The sequence below is a fragment of the Rhinoderma darwinii genome, chromosome 6, assembly GCF_050947455.1.
Source record: "Rhinoderma darwinii isolate aRhiDar2 chromosome 6, aRhiDar2.hap1, whole genome shotgun sequence".
NCBI classification, from domain to species: Eukaryota; Metazoa; Chordata; class Amphibia; order Anura; family Rhinodermatidae; genus Rhinoderma; species Rhinoderma darwinii.
In genome coordinates, this window is record NC_134692.1 from 49,599,094 (window position 1) to 49,614,468 (window position 15,375).

Consider the following 15,375-nt stretch of genomic DNA (forward strand, 5'->3'; position numbering starts at 1 on the left):
GATACATTGTAAAATACCCAGCACTTTACATTCATGGTCCTCTTCATGCAATTTTGCATCAAAACATAAAAAACTTTGTAAAGAAAAAATTTACAAAAATATGTTTGTGGTGCAAAGTTTGACCCAAGGTGAGCCTTAGAAGCACAACACCTAAAAAGTTCAGGATGTGCAGAGTTCAATAACGCCATTTAAGTAGGTCTACATGCAGATATCTTCACTAAATCAAAGCTGAAGAGACCGAAAATATTCACGATCCAGGTGCCAGTTAACATTTGAGTCATGGAGTCGACAACTGGATTAGGTGCAGGGGGTGATTAGATGATTAACTGCTCATATTCTCATCCCTTTAAAAAAAAAAAAAAAAATTGACGATCCGAGAGCAGGTATCTTCTATCGCTAAAGTGTGTGGGGGTAGTACAATACATGCATCAAAACCATGGGGTCAGTTGGGGACTGTACAGGGGGACTGGACACTAACCGGATGTGTTCTGGTTAGGTCACTGGGTGAGCTGGAAAAAAGAACTTAAAACTACCCCCAAATATTGCAGCTAGAACTTTGATCCTGGTTATCGTTCGAAAGCGAAGATCTAAGCTCTAGACCTTATTTTCTAGTCCTGGCAATGGTTTAAAATCATGGTGTGTTAGGCTATGTTCACACGCTTAACCAAAAACATCTGAAAATACAGAGTTATTTTCAAGGGAAACCAGCTGATTGTCAGACGTTTTTCAAGTCACTTGCGATTTTCGCTGAGTTTTTTGAGCCGTTTTCTATTGTCTATGGAAAACGGCTCCAAAATCGTCCCTAGAAGTGACCTGCACTTCTTTTTGGGGGCCGTTTTATTACGCGGCCATTTTTCAAAACGGCCGCGTAAAAAACATGGCCCGTCGGAACAGAATGACGTTTTTCCCTTTGAAATCAATGGGCAGATGTTTGGAGGCGTTCTGCTTCCGATTTCTCGGCCGTGTGAACATACCCTTACATTTGTCCTTGGCAGTGAAAAAGTTCTCCAGTTTCAGTAACTAAGTGTTTTTTATACAAGTTATAACATTTTCTCAACACTTCCTGTATCAATTCCTAACGGTTTTCAAGATCTCTGCTTGCAGTCATTCCATATAAACTTTCACGGTTTACTTTCAGAGGATAAAGTTCTGTCCTGGTCATATGATGGGTGCTTGGTTCGTTAGAAGACAGAACTATTTTAGAAAATTTGCAAAAATTTGAATTATTCTAAATTTAAATGTATCGGCTTGTAAAACAGATAGTAAGGCCTTATTCACACGACCGTGAAAAAAGGCCGTGTGACAGCCGCTCTTTTAACGGCCGTCACTCGGGCCGTTTTCAGAACAATGTTCTATGGGTGTATTCACATGGCCGTTATTTTAACGGCACATGAAGAACGGGCGACAAAAAATAGGACATGTCCTATTTATGGCCGTTTTCACGGCATGACAGCCCCCATAGAAGTCAATGGATCCGTTTTTAACGACTCAATACATGTAACAACCGATAAAAACGGATGTGACATGGGGATTGGCAAGGGAACTACTAGTTCCCCTGCTGGCTATCGGCGACGTGATGACACTCACTGATGCAGCGCCGACCTCTTCAGGTGTGGTCTCTCGTCTTCCCGGTTTCTGCGAAGATGACGTAATCGCGCTGCCTTCGCAGATCTCATGAAGACGAGAGACCACGCGTGAAGACAAGCTGCATTGGCGAGTGTCAGCGCTGCATCGGTGAGTATGTAGGGAATTCATGTGGCGGTGTGTGGCATCATATACAGGGAGGTTGTAAATAGTGTCTAGTTGAACACGTGACCTTCCTTTGGGTGTTTTCAGGGGGTTGGTACAAAAAAAAAAAAAAGCCTGACCAATGAAACATCAGGTTTTTTTAACGGCCATGAAAAACTGATGCAAAACGGATGTCAAACAGCCATTAAAAAACGGACAGACGGACTGAAAATGGATGAAAATTTAGTCACACTGATGCAAAATGGCCATGAAATACTGACAGTTGATCAGTTTTTAATGGACATTTTTTTTTCACTGTCGTGTGAATGTAGCCTAATACCACAAAAAATAGTGACTAGTTCACATTTCCCATAGGTCTACTTTATGTTGGCATCGTTTTTTGAACATCCTTTTATTTTTCTAGGACATTCCAAGGCTTAAAACTTAATCAGTAATTTCTCAAATTTTCAAGAAAACTTCCTAAACTTATTTTTTTGTGGACCAGATCAGTTCTGAAGTGGCTTTGAGGGCCACATATATTAGAAACCTCCATAAGTCACCCAATTTTAAAGACTGCACCCCTCAGTATTCAAAACAGCATTCAGAAAGTTGCTTAAGCCCTTTAGGTGTTTCACAGAAATTAACCCCTTCCCACCGCAGCCGATTTTCATTTTCGTTTTTTCCTCCCCACCTTCCAAAACCATAACTTCTTTATTTTTCCGTCAATATAGCCCTATGAGGGCTTGATTTTTGCGGGACAAGTTGTAGTTTTTCGTAGCACCATTTATTTAGCCATATAATGTACTAGAAAACTGTAAAAAAATATATATATTTCTACGGCGTTCACCGTGCGGGTTAAATAATGATATATTGTAATACATCAGACTTTTACGGACGTAGCGATACCAATTCTGTTTATTTTATTTATTTTTTTACTATGTTCTAGGAGGGAAATGGGAAAAGGGTTTTGTTTTTTATTTAACTATTGATTTTTAAGGGCTTAATAGGTGCACAAAGATGGCAGTCCTGGGGCCTTCATTAGGCCCCCAGGCAGCCATAGTAACTATGGCCCCCTGCGATTGGGTTGCGTGGGGCGCGATGAGCTGTTAGCGTTGGTCGCCCCCCTCTTTCTAACGATTTAAATGCTGCGGTTGCTATTGACCACGGCAGTTAACGAGATAAACGAGCGGGATCGCACTCGAGCACGATGCCGCTCGTTGCACTGAAGTGTCGGCTGTTCCATACTTCCCCCTACCCGACTTTGGCGTATGGATATGTCAAATGTTAGGAAGGGGTTAAAGCAAAGTGGAGGTGAAACTTATAAATTTCATTTTTCTCTATAGAAAATAATTTTTTTTTTTGTAACAGGTTTTACCAGAGAAACGCAACTCAATATTTATTGCCCAGATTCTGCAGTTTCTAGAGATGTCCCACATGTGGCCCTCAGAAGCAAAGGAGCACCTAAAGGATTTTGGGGCCTCCTTTTTATTAGAATATATTTTAGGCACCATGTCAGGTTTGAAGAGGTCTTGTGGGAAGACCCTCAAAAAGACACCATTTGGCAAACTACAGCCCTCAAGGAATTTATCTAGGGGTGTAGTGATCATTTTGACCCTACAGGTTTTTTGCTTAACATATAGTGGAATAAGAGCGTGAAAATGAAAATCTAAATGTTTTCCAACAAAAACGTAGAAAGTGTACATTTTTACAAGGCATATAGAAAAAAAAAACCACCACAGCATTTGAAAACCAATTTCTCCCGATTACGACAATACCCCACGTGTGGTAATAAACGGCTGTTAGGAGACACGGCAGAGTTCAGAAGGGAAGGGGCGTCATTTGGCTTTTGGAGCGCAAACTTGCTGGATTGGTTTTCGGGCACCATCTCGCATTTGCCAAGCCCCTGAGGGACCAAAACAGTGGAAACCCCCCAAAGGTGACCCCATTTGGGAAACTCCAGCCTTAAAATAATCTAGGGGTATATTGAGCATTTTGATCACACAGGTTTTTTGCTGAATTTAGTGGAGTTAGGCCATGAAAACTTCTATTGTTTATTTTCTTTTTACGGCATTCACCGCGGGCTATAACTGACAATTTATTCTGCGGGTCGATGGGATAACGGCGATACCATATGTATAAAGTTTTTTTGTGTTTTACGGTGTTTGCACGATAAAAATCGCGGTTTTAAAAAAAACTTTTGTTTTTGTGTTGCCATATTCTAAGAGTCACAACTTTTTAAATTTTTCCATCAAGAAAGCTGTGCTAGGGCTTATTTTTGGTGGAATCACCTGTAGCTTATTGGTAAAATTTTTGGGTACATGCAACTTTTTGATCCCTATTTATTAAAAAATTTTAGGAACTGAAGTGACTAAAAATAGCGAGTTAGCTTTTCACAATTTTTTTTACGGAGTTCACTGTCCTGGATAAATATTATATTTTTATAGTTCAGACCCTTACGGACATGGCAATACTAATTATGCATAGTTTATTTATTTCTAATAAAGGACTTTATAAAAAGGGAAAAAGTGCAATTTTTAAATGTTATTACTTGGAACTTTGAATATAAAATTACTTATTTATATTTGTAAGTTTTTATTTCTTTTTTTACTTTATTCCCACTAGGGATTTGAAGATCCAACTGTTGGATCATTGTTACCCTACAATACTTATGTAGCGTATTATAACGACCTACATGAGCGTGTATTCGGTCCATGCGGGCCGCGTGGTTTTCACGCGCCACGCATCGACCAATACAAGTCTATGGGGCAGTACAGACAGCCCGTGCTTTTTGCGCAGCGTTTGTTCGCTGCGTACAAAACGCGACAGGTTCAATAACTCTGCGTATTTCGAGCATCACGCACCCATTGAAGTCAATGGGTGCGTGAAAACCACGCAGGTTGCACGGAAGCACTTCCGTGCGAACCGACTGAAACAGCGCACCAGCTGTCAAAAGGATGAATGCAAACAGAAAAGCACCACGTGCTTTTGTTTCCGAACATCCAAACGGAGTGTCTTTGAGATGAGCGAACCCGGACAAGCGAACCGAACTTCACCGGGTTTGGCCGAACTCGGCAAAAAAATGTCCGGTACGCGACGTCAGGACATAGTCACTGTCCAGGGTGCTGAAAGAGTTAAACTGTTTCAGCACCATGGACAGTGACTACCGATCCCAAAAAACATGAACCTGTAAAACAAAAACGAAGTTCTGACTTACCGATAACTCCCGGCTTCTTCCTCCAGTCTGACCTCCCGGGATGATAATTCAGTCCAAGTGACAGCTGCAGCCAATCACAGGCCAAGCACAGGCTGCAGCGGTCACATGGACTGCCGCGTCATCCAGGGAGGTGGGGCCCGATGTCAAGAGAGGCGCGTCACCAAGGCAACGGCCGGGAGGGCAGATCTCGGTAAGTACGAAATTTCTTTTTTTTTTAACAGGTTGCTGTATATTGTGTTCGGCATTCACTGTCGAGGGTGCTGAAAGAGTTACTGCCGATCAGTTAGCTCTTTCAGCACCTTGGACAGTGACGGGCGTCGACTAGCCTCATCTCTATGATGGCGGCTGCGCGAAAATCACGCAGCCGTGCATCATACACGGATGACACACGCAGCTGTCAAATGTTTTTTGCGCGCGCAAAAACGCAACGTCCGTCTGTATCTGCCCTAAGTCCTTCTATAGATGGCAGACTGGAAGGCCTTTGTTAAACACACAATACACGCCCAGTTGGACATAACGAAAAAAAAACGCCCAATTGTCCATTTCAAAGCTCATTTGCATATATATATATATATATATATATATATATATATATATATATATATATATAAAAAATAGCTCATAACTTGGCCAAAAATGAACGTTTTAAAAAAAAAAAAAAAAAGTTACTGTTATCTACATTGCAGCGCCGATCACATGCAATAGGAGATAGGGATTTGATAATCTGGTGACAGAGCCTCTTTAAGGAGTTAGTCGGTGGAGATCACAGCTGTGATCCCACCCGATGTCTTCCCGCTGTAGCAGCAAGTACTGAGAGTTGCCGGGCTGCGGTGAATGTCCGTGTGCGCCTAATGGTTGCTATGGCAACCGGAGGAGTAACAAGGACCAGGGCTGCAGCCCGTTAATCTATGTGGGCTGGTCGGGAAGGGGGTTACATAAGCATAAAAGGTGTCGGTTATGTTACTAAAGCAGAAAAAAAAAAAAAAAGGACTGTGCAGCAAATGATCACATCTGTCAACAGCGCCTCCCCAGCTACAACTCATCAACTAAGCCTCATCAACTACATTAGGCCAATGGTCGGTTTAGGCCACTTTAGTCTAATATGTATGGGCACCTCTACAGGCAAAAACAAAGTCAATAAATTACACACATTACAAGCAGTAGCTGCGTAAACAGCCAAGCTACTGATCTGACAGAACTTTGTTTTTATTTTTCTTCAGGATACTATGTTGTAGAGAACGAAGAGAGGCAATGCAGGGGCAGCTATACAAGTTGTTTAGCAACCTCATATCCTTTCTAGCACATGGTAATTGATAATATTTGAGGTATTTAATACAAGCGTTTCAAAAAAAAAAATATATATATATATATATATATATATATATATATATATATATATATATATATATACACACACACACGAACAAAAATGCTTGGGATTTGACTGCACGCCCCTAAACATAGATTTTTCAATGCATACCCATATAAGGCTTTATCTAAAATATCCATCCAGACAAAATCGTGCATTCATAAGAAACAAAGCCCAAGTAGTTTTTACACGAGAAACCTGCTAAGGGTATGTTCACACGAGGGCGTCCGTAACGGCTGAAATTACGGGGATGTTTCAGCCTGAAAACATCCCCGTAATTTCAGCCGTAACTGCATGTGCAGGCGCTTGAACGCCGCGTCCATTACGGACGTAATTGGCGCTGCTATTCATTGGAGTCAATGAATAATGGCTCTATTTACGCGCCGTCAATTGACAGCGGTGCGTAAATTACGTCTCGTGTGAACAGACAAACATCTGCCCATTGCTTTCAATGGGCAGATGTTTGTCAACGCTATTGAGGCGCTATTTTCGGAAGTAATTCGGGGCAAAAACGCCCGAATTACGTCCGTAATTAGTGCGTGTGAACATTCTTTAAGGGCAATAGTTTTTTTTTTTAACCATACATTTTTTATTATATAAAAATAAGAAAATATTAAACAGTTAAAAAAGAAAAGAAAAGTTAAGTCCCCCCCCAGGCAACTTAAACTAGAGCTTAATAGGAGCAGAAAGACGGCAGACCTGGGGGCCTTCATTAGGTTAGGCCGCCAGGCTGCAATAATCGGCCAAACGGGATGGTATAAGGGAGGGGCCGACAGGCTGATTAAAGAGGCGGCCCTACTTTCTAATGGCGTAGATACCATGGTCGCTATTGACAGCGGCATCTGAGTGGATAAATAGCCAGGATCGGAGAGATCTCCAATCCTGGCCATTAGTGCAAGGTGTAAACGGTCTGTGAGCCTGCTCCATACTTCTCTTCCTGTGCTATGACAGTGTCATCATGACACAGGAAGGCAAAAAAAAAAAAAAATAACCATCCCCCTTTCCCCCTAGTGGTTGGGGATTTTGAAAATAAGTGTTCAGCAAATTATTTATTTTTTGCCTATATGGAATACAGCATAGGCTACTAGAGAATAATGAAAACAAGTAGCAAGAAAAAACAATATGTACATTCTGGGATCTGTAGTTCCTCAACGGAGTGCAGCGAGGAGGAGGATTGTAGGCCAGCAAGAAATTCATGCAAAGTAGGAAAGAAGCACGTTCCTCAGCACATCCATAAAATATAAAAAGAGCTATATTTGTTCATCTCAAAAATCCAAGGAGGGCACAGGTTAGGAGTGTTACAGCTTACGCATATTAAACAAGACTGTGCTTACTCAAAGCACACAACAGATTTAGAACAGATTTTAAAATCAAGGTTAGCCAATCCCAATACATCCCATCAAGAGCAGCTCCACACAGCATTTGAAAAGGAAACAGGTTTCATGTATAATGAAATCACGGCATGTATGTGTGCATGTAGAAACCTACGAAATTTTACGCTGTATTCAGGTTACAGGTGATGTATTTTTCGTTACTGAACAGAGTGTATGAACGAAATATACCAAGAAAAATATATCAGACATAAAACATGTCCACAAATCACATCTTCAAAATGAGCATAAACAATTATTGTATATATTAAAGACTGTATAAATGTAGAAGAATATGGATTTTCTAAAGATTATAAGATATATTTTTTCTTTTGGAAATATTTCAAACGAAATGTACCATAAAATATATTTAAAGCAGATTTGAGCAAAAAAAAAAAAAAAAAAACCGTTGTACAGCTTTTATAGATATTTATCAGTATAGATGTGTAAAGCACAACGTTTTAAAGCTACACTGTTTGAGATTATGTAAACAGGATGATACACAATGTATATTTATTTTAGTGACAAACGTTCAAAAGAAATGTATTATGTATGATGCATATCATCCGGATGTTATAATCAAAAACGTTTATATAGAACTTAGATAATGTTTCGGGCAAGACAGAGCAGAAAAGACCAGTATATTGAAAGTTAAATAAGGTGAAAGGGACAGTGTCCATATATACACGTCGTAGCATTGCCGGGGATTCCGCTCGAGGCAGAGACTCTGACGACTACCCTCCCACCCAGGGCCGGCATTAGGGGTGTGCGACCTGTGCCATTGCATATGGCGCATCACCCCAGCAGGTGAAAGGGGGCGCTGCACTGGCTCCCTTCCCCTGCTTGTTTCAGAAGCGCCCGGGCCCGGCGACTCCGTCACCTTTCCGCTCGGCCGCTTCTTTATTTAGTGGTGTCGCTGCCGCTGTAACAGCCATAGCGGCTGCTAGCGGCGACACCAGGCATGAGGGCGCCTGTCGGGACGAGACACACCATGGCTGGCGGCACCGCTAGCAGCCGCTGCAGCTACTACAGCGGTAGCGATGCCACTATAGCGGAGCAGGGAGGTATCTGTGGCAATATCTACAGGGGGTACTGCGGTATTATCTACAGGGGGTGTGTGGCACTATATACAGGGGCACATTTTCAGAGCCTAGACTAGCATTTTGTGGACCATTGTGGTAAAAACGGATGGTAAAAACTGACAACTGATGGTTTTGTAGTAAAAATCGTGAAAGAGCCCGATGGCAACGGATACATTTTTGCATCAGTTGTAAGGGCCTGTTCACATCAGCGTTGGCTTTCCGTTCCGGGGTTCCGTCAGAGGTTTCCGTCGGATGAACCCCGCAACGGAAAGTTAAACTGAGACCACCGCTTCCGTTTCAGTTACCATTGATATCAATGGTGACGGAAACATTGCTAATGGTTTCCGTTCGTCACCATTCCAGCAGGTTTCCGTTTTAACAACGGAATCAATAGCGCAGACTGCGCTATTTATTCCTTCGGAAAAACGGAAACCTACTAGAATGGTGACGAATGGAAACCATTAGTAATGTTTCCGTCACCATTGATATCAATGGGGACTGAAACGGAAGCGGTGGTCTCAGCCAACGCTGAGGTGGACAGGCCCTAATCAGAGACAAAAAAAAAACTGATGCTAATGCAACTGGCATATGTGAACGCACCCTTACAAAGTTACGAGCAAACACTTTCTTTGTGTATCATATTTCAACATGTCTTTGCAATGGCCGACAGCAGAGGGTCCCCGTGCAAGAACAGTATGTGTGCCCCTTAGGGTATGTGAACACACACTAATTACGTCCGTAATTGACGGACGTATTTCGGCCGCAAGTCCCGGACCGAACACAGTGCAGGGAGCCGGGCTCCTAGCATCATACTTATATACGATGCTAGGAGTCCCTGCCTCGCTACAGGACAGCTGTCCCGTACTGAAAACATGATTACAGTACGGGACAGTTGTCCTGCAGCGAGGCAGGGACTCCTAGCATCGTACATAAGTATGATGCTAGGAGCCCGGCTCCCTGCACTGTGTTCGGTCCGGTACTTGCGTCCGAAATACGTCCGTCAATTACGGACGTAATTAGTGTGTGTGCACATACCCTTACTCTCCATTAGCTCAAGGAACACCCTGTCAGGTGTGTAACAATTCATGAATAATTCTGAGCCATTGTCAATAGCTTATTCCATACATGTAATATATATAATAGACAAAGCTGCTTTTAAAGATGGCAGTGGGCCCCCCTACCTAATGAGCCCCTGTGCAGTGCACATGTTGCACTAATGGTATGTCCGCCACGGTGTCTCTGCATTAAAAGGCTTGTAACACATCAGCATTGAACTTCCATTAATTTGTTCAGTCAGAGGAACAGATGAATGGAAAGAAACGGAAAGTATAGTTTTAGGTAAAGGTATTTTAGGTTTGTTTGCCTCCGTTCCGCTGGGCTTCTATTTTTTTTTTTCACTAAAACTATAGCGTAGTGTGCTGCAATATTGTTTTTACGTGAAAAGAACGGAAACCTAGCGGAACCGTGGCAAACTGAAACATAAAATACTATTCAAATCAATGCTGATGCAAACGGAAACTATACTTTGTTTGTCTTTCCGTTCATCGGTTTCTCTGATGGAACAGATGAACGGAAATCCAAACGGAAGTTCAACGCTGATGTGAACAAGCCCTAAGAATATATTTTTTTTAAAAACTCGCAGTATGTATTATTTGCTAGGAAGCCGTGCACATTACACTTTTACAATTTCAGTGCGCGGTCTTCTGCATTTTAGAAAGTTTGGATGCAGGGATAAGTAGCAGGTATATATATATATATATATGCCTGTTACACAAATTGTGGAGCGGAAACCCCTGGTAAACTATAACAATTGCAAAGCAGGTGTATCGGGAAACAGTAGCAGTCAAACCAATCTTGAATGGGTCAACATGAGTTATTTAATCTAGAAAATTGACCTCACACAAACACATGCACATAGTAAAATGTATGCTAATCTATGTGAAAGATAAAGTAAAGAATACAGCATTTGAGGGAAGACCGTAGGCAAAAATGACATGAATATTACATAGTAACTGAAAGGGACAGCAAGAAGAAAGATCATAGCCTGTTCTTGTCATCTCTTCACCCCGCACAGCCTTCAGGAGACCCAAAGGGTAGGATGGGGGGGGGGGGAGAAACGGGAACTTCTGTTCATGTTATCACCTCTTACCAAAGTGAAAGAATATGTGCTTTCTGATTATTTAGGCCGGGTACATACGTCGTGTAAATACCGTGTATTTTCCGCAACTGATTTAGTTGTGGAAAACCCGCAGCATAATACCGTAGCAGCAGAGTGGATGAGATTTTAACAAATCTAACCAACACGATGAGTAAATAAGCGGAAAAAAAACCGCTCAGAAACTGACCTGTTTTTTTTAATCCACAGGATGCCAATTGTATTTGTGTAATCGTTGCTTTTTTTGTTGCGGGTAAAATATATCAGATGTTGCGATCTTTGCGGCGGAAAAGCTTATATTCGGCGGCGGCGAAGTGCGCGTGTGTGGGATACATATATATATACACACACTTACACAGAATTCTGTGCGTCTTCGTCCATGCCCGTTTCATGCCAGGAGGCCGGTCTGCAGGACGTCAGAGGGAAAGTATGGGCGTTTTTTTTTTTTCTCACAGCATACATTTCAGCTGAAAAACTGCCCCACAATTTGGAGCGTTTTTTCAGCCGGAACTCCCTGCAGCCACCAGGGAGAATACTCTATGTACCTTTTCGTCCTGTGTGAACTTACCAATAGAGGATTCCTACTAAATGGGAAAGTAGGTAAGCATTTGCACTTCTATCAGGTCACTTGTCAACTCCATGACTCGGATGTTTCCCAGCCTCTGGATGGCAGATATTTTTTGTCTATTCAGTTCTGCAAAATTACAAGAAGGTGCTCGAGTGTAAAAGTGCTGTGTGGCATTTTTACAATGTGTAAGGTGTCTACTCTTAAAATATACAGGTATGGGGTTAGAATAGGATTTTTTTTATATATAGTTCTATAATGCAGGTTCTATTGTGCATGGAAAACAATATATATAATGGTCTCGGCAGCAAAAGGGTAAATAGGTCCGATCCTTTTTTTTTTTTTATAGGATATAAGGTCTGGCAGTCTCGCTGGTCACACTGAAATAAACATGAACACTTCACAGGGGCAATCCTTACACGTTTAGGCCACTTTTACATGGCACTACTTTACTTCAGTGTTTGTAAGCCAAACCCAGGAGTGGGTTCAAAAACACAGAAACATATCTTTCCAATATAGTTTTTCTCCCATTAGGGTCCACTCCTGGTTTTGTCTTACAAATACAGATGTGTGACAAGTAAAAGTAGCCTTATGAGGAGTTTGTCATGTTCGTAGTCTATAATCATGGAGACAAAACAGGTCTGCATACAAGGCAGCAGGTTTAAACAACTATTTGCAGAATTATTTCACTTTATATTGTAGATGCAACAGGTTAATAGGAAATTCAAAAAACGTATTTGCACCAAGTGGTCACGTTACGACATAAGGGTTGTCCGTTTTTGACAACTCCGGTGTTAAGAGTGGCCTCCAGACATTGGGCTGATCAAGAGTTATCCGATGTAGTGATTCCCGTAATCAGCTGTTGAGGCCTGGGGAACCCACAGACCAGACTTTAAAGAGGCTCTGTCAGCACATTATAAGTGCCCTATCTCCTACATAAGGAGATCGGCGCTATAATGTAGGTGACAGCAGTGCTTTTTATTTTAAAAAAACGATCTATTTTCACCATGTTATTAGCGATTTTAGCTTTATGCTAATGAGTTTCTGAATGGACAACTGGGCGTGTTTTACTATTGACCAAGTGGGCGTTGTACAGAGTGTATGACGCTGACCAATCAGTGACCAATCAGCGTCATACACTTCTCTCCGTTCATGTAGTCAGCGCATAGGGATCCTGTTAGATCAGTATGTGCTGTCTTATACTAACACATTAACAATACTGAAGTGTTTAGACAGTGAATAGACATTCCACGGGATGTCTATTCACAATCCCGGCACTTCGTTAATGTTTCTGTGGTAGTTACTAGGAAATTTGGCTGCATTCCGTGAACAGAGCATTTGCTCTACTAGTGGTTTACAACATAGTTAGGTCCAGAATTATTTGGACAGTGACAAGATTTGGCATTTTAGCTGCTTAAGCCCGTATTGATTATATAACTGTATATTCAACATGTTTTGGTAAAGTGCAGACTCAGTTTTAATTTGAGGGTATTCACATCCTAATTTGAGGAAGGGATTAGGAATTACATCTCTTTAATATCTAGCTGCCTCTTTTTCAAGGGATCAAAAGGTAAATTGGACAATTATCTCAAAAGCTATTGAATGGGCTGCATGTGCTATTCCCTCGTTAATCCATCACCATTAAGAGCACTGGTGATCTCGTGAACTCCGAAAGGCCTGGACGTCCACGGAAGACAGCAGCGGTGGATGATCGCAGAATCCTTTCCATGGTGAAGAAAAACCTCTTCACAACATCTACCCAACTGAAGAACACTCCTGGAAATAGGTGTATCAGTATCCAAGTCGAACATAAAGAGAAGACTTCATGAGAGCAAATACAGAGGGTTCACCACAAGGTGCAAACCATTAATCAGCCTCAAAAAATAGAAAGGCCACATTAGACTTTGTGAAACAACATCTAAAGAAGCCGCCCAGTTCTGGAACAGCATTCTTTGGACAAATGAAACCAAGATCAACCTGTACCAGGATGATGGAAGAAAGTATAGAGAAGGCTTGGAACGGTTCATGATCCAAAGCGCAACACATCCTCTGTAAAACATGGTAGAGGCAGTGTGATGGCATGGGCATGCATGGCTGCCAAAAGGTACTGGGTCACTAGTGTTTATTGATATGACTGAAGACAGAAGCAGCCGGATGAATTCTGAGGTGTTCAGGGATATACTTTCTGCTCAGATTCAACCAAATGCAGCAAGGTTGATTGGACGTCGCGCCAGAGTACAGATGGACAATAACCTAAAACATTCTGCGAAAGCAACTCAGGAGTTTAAGGCAAAGAAGTGGAATATTCTGCAATGGCCAAGTCAATCTCCAGATCTCAACCCGATCGAGTATTTCACTTGCTTAAGACAAAACTTTAGGTAGAAAGACCCACAAACAAGCAACAGGTGAAGATGCTGCAGTAAAGGCCGGGCAAAGCATCACAAAGGAGGAAACCCAGCATTTGGTGAAGTCCATGGGTTCCAGACTTCAGGTCGTCATTGCCTGCAAAGGATTCTCTACAAAGTATTAAAAAAACATTTTATTTCTGGTAATCTTAATTTGTCCAATTACTTTTGAGCCCCTGAAATGAGGAGGTGGTGTAGAAAAATGGTTGCAATTCCTAAACGTGTCACAGGATATTTTTGTTCAACCCCTTGAATTAAACCTGAAAGTCTACATTTCAATTGCATCTCAGTTGCTTAATTTCAAATCCAATGTGGTGGCATGCAGAGCCCAAATCATAAAGATTGTGTCACTGTCCAAATAATTCTGGACCTACTGTATAAACACCTCAGAAGCTCAATGAGTTATGTCATTTGAGGCAAATGAAGCGATGGCAATTTATCTATAGTAATCAGAACACCTCCCAAATTATGTGAGCCTGACCTACTCAGTTATCCGTGGTAACCGGTAATTTTTCCATATTAGTCCATCAGTAGAATTTCCGCCACACAGCTGCAAAACTAGTAGGGGGCAGTGAAGAAAAACTTAAAAAAAAAAAAAAAAATCCAGTGTGGCTTTGTATACATTCTATTAAAGCTGCAAATGAGCCTTTCTTACTAAGTAAACGCAGTAAAAACCAAAAGGACAGGAGCGTGCAGAGAGTAATAAACGTGTGGGACAGGCCATTGATCCCCAAACACCGGGCAGCGGACCAATACCGGGCCGTTGATCCTTTGGTACCGGGCTGCGGTATCTGACCCAGTGGCCGCAGGGAATTCCGGGCGAAAGACTACACCAAACTGTGGTGCCGTTTTTTGCCCTGAAATTTCCACTGCAGTAAACTGCTAAGTATTCAGCCAGCCAGCCAGCTAGCAGGCCGGCCTACTTGCATGATGTTTTATCCCAGGAGACGGCTGCAGCAGCAGTCACATGGGATGAAGTGTCATCCCAGGAGGAAGAAACAGGCTTCTGATTAAGTATAAGATATATTTTTTTTGCAGCGGGTGTGTGTATATATTCTTTTTATGTCGTTTTCAACTGTAGCTGGGGAATGCATAGGAGCCTAAGTTAGGGTATGTGCACACATAGTGCTTCCAGGCGTATTTCGGGACGTTTAGGCCTAAAAAAACACCTGAAAAAAACGGAAGCAGAACGCCTACAAACATCTGCCCATTGACTTCAATGGGAAATACGGGGTTCTGTTCCGACGGTGCGGCTTTTTACGCTTCATTTTGAAAAAATAGCAATTAGACCTACCGGTAATTGTATTTCCAGGAATCCATCATGACAGCACTACAGGAGGTTGCCCTATTGACCTCTGTAGGGACAGGAAGACAGAGAGGTCCCTCCCACCACCCCTTGCCAGTGTTTTCCAATTACTACACCAGGATGGATGCAACCCTATTTTATTTCTAGGGAGGGAATGTAAAGTGCTGTCATGATAGATTCC

At 42.0% G+C, this 15,375-nt stretch overlaps 1 protein-coding gene across 3 annotated transcripts in view; it reads right to left on the minus strand.

The window, feature by feature from the left end:
• ADARB1 (adenosine deaminase RNA specific B1) overlaps positions 1-15,375 on the minus strand; it is a 128,250-nt gene that overhangs the window by 73,425 nt on the left and 39,450 nt on the right. Inside the window, exon 2 of one of the 3 annotated variants that reach the window (XM_075829701.1) lies at positions 11,487-11,612. The exons of the other annotated variants lie outside the window; for them this stretch is intronic. The gene's annotated coding sequence lies outside the window, so the exon portion shown is untranslated. The remainder of the gene's footprint in view (positions 1-11,486; positions 11,613-15,375) is intronic. 3 annotated transcript variants of the gene reach the window in all.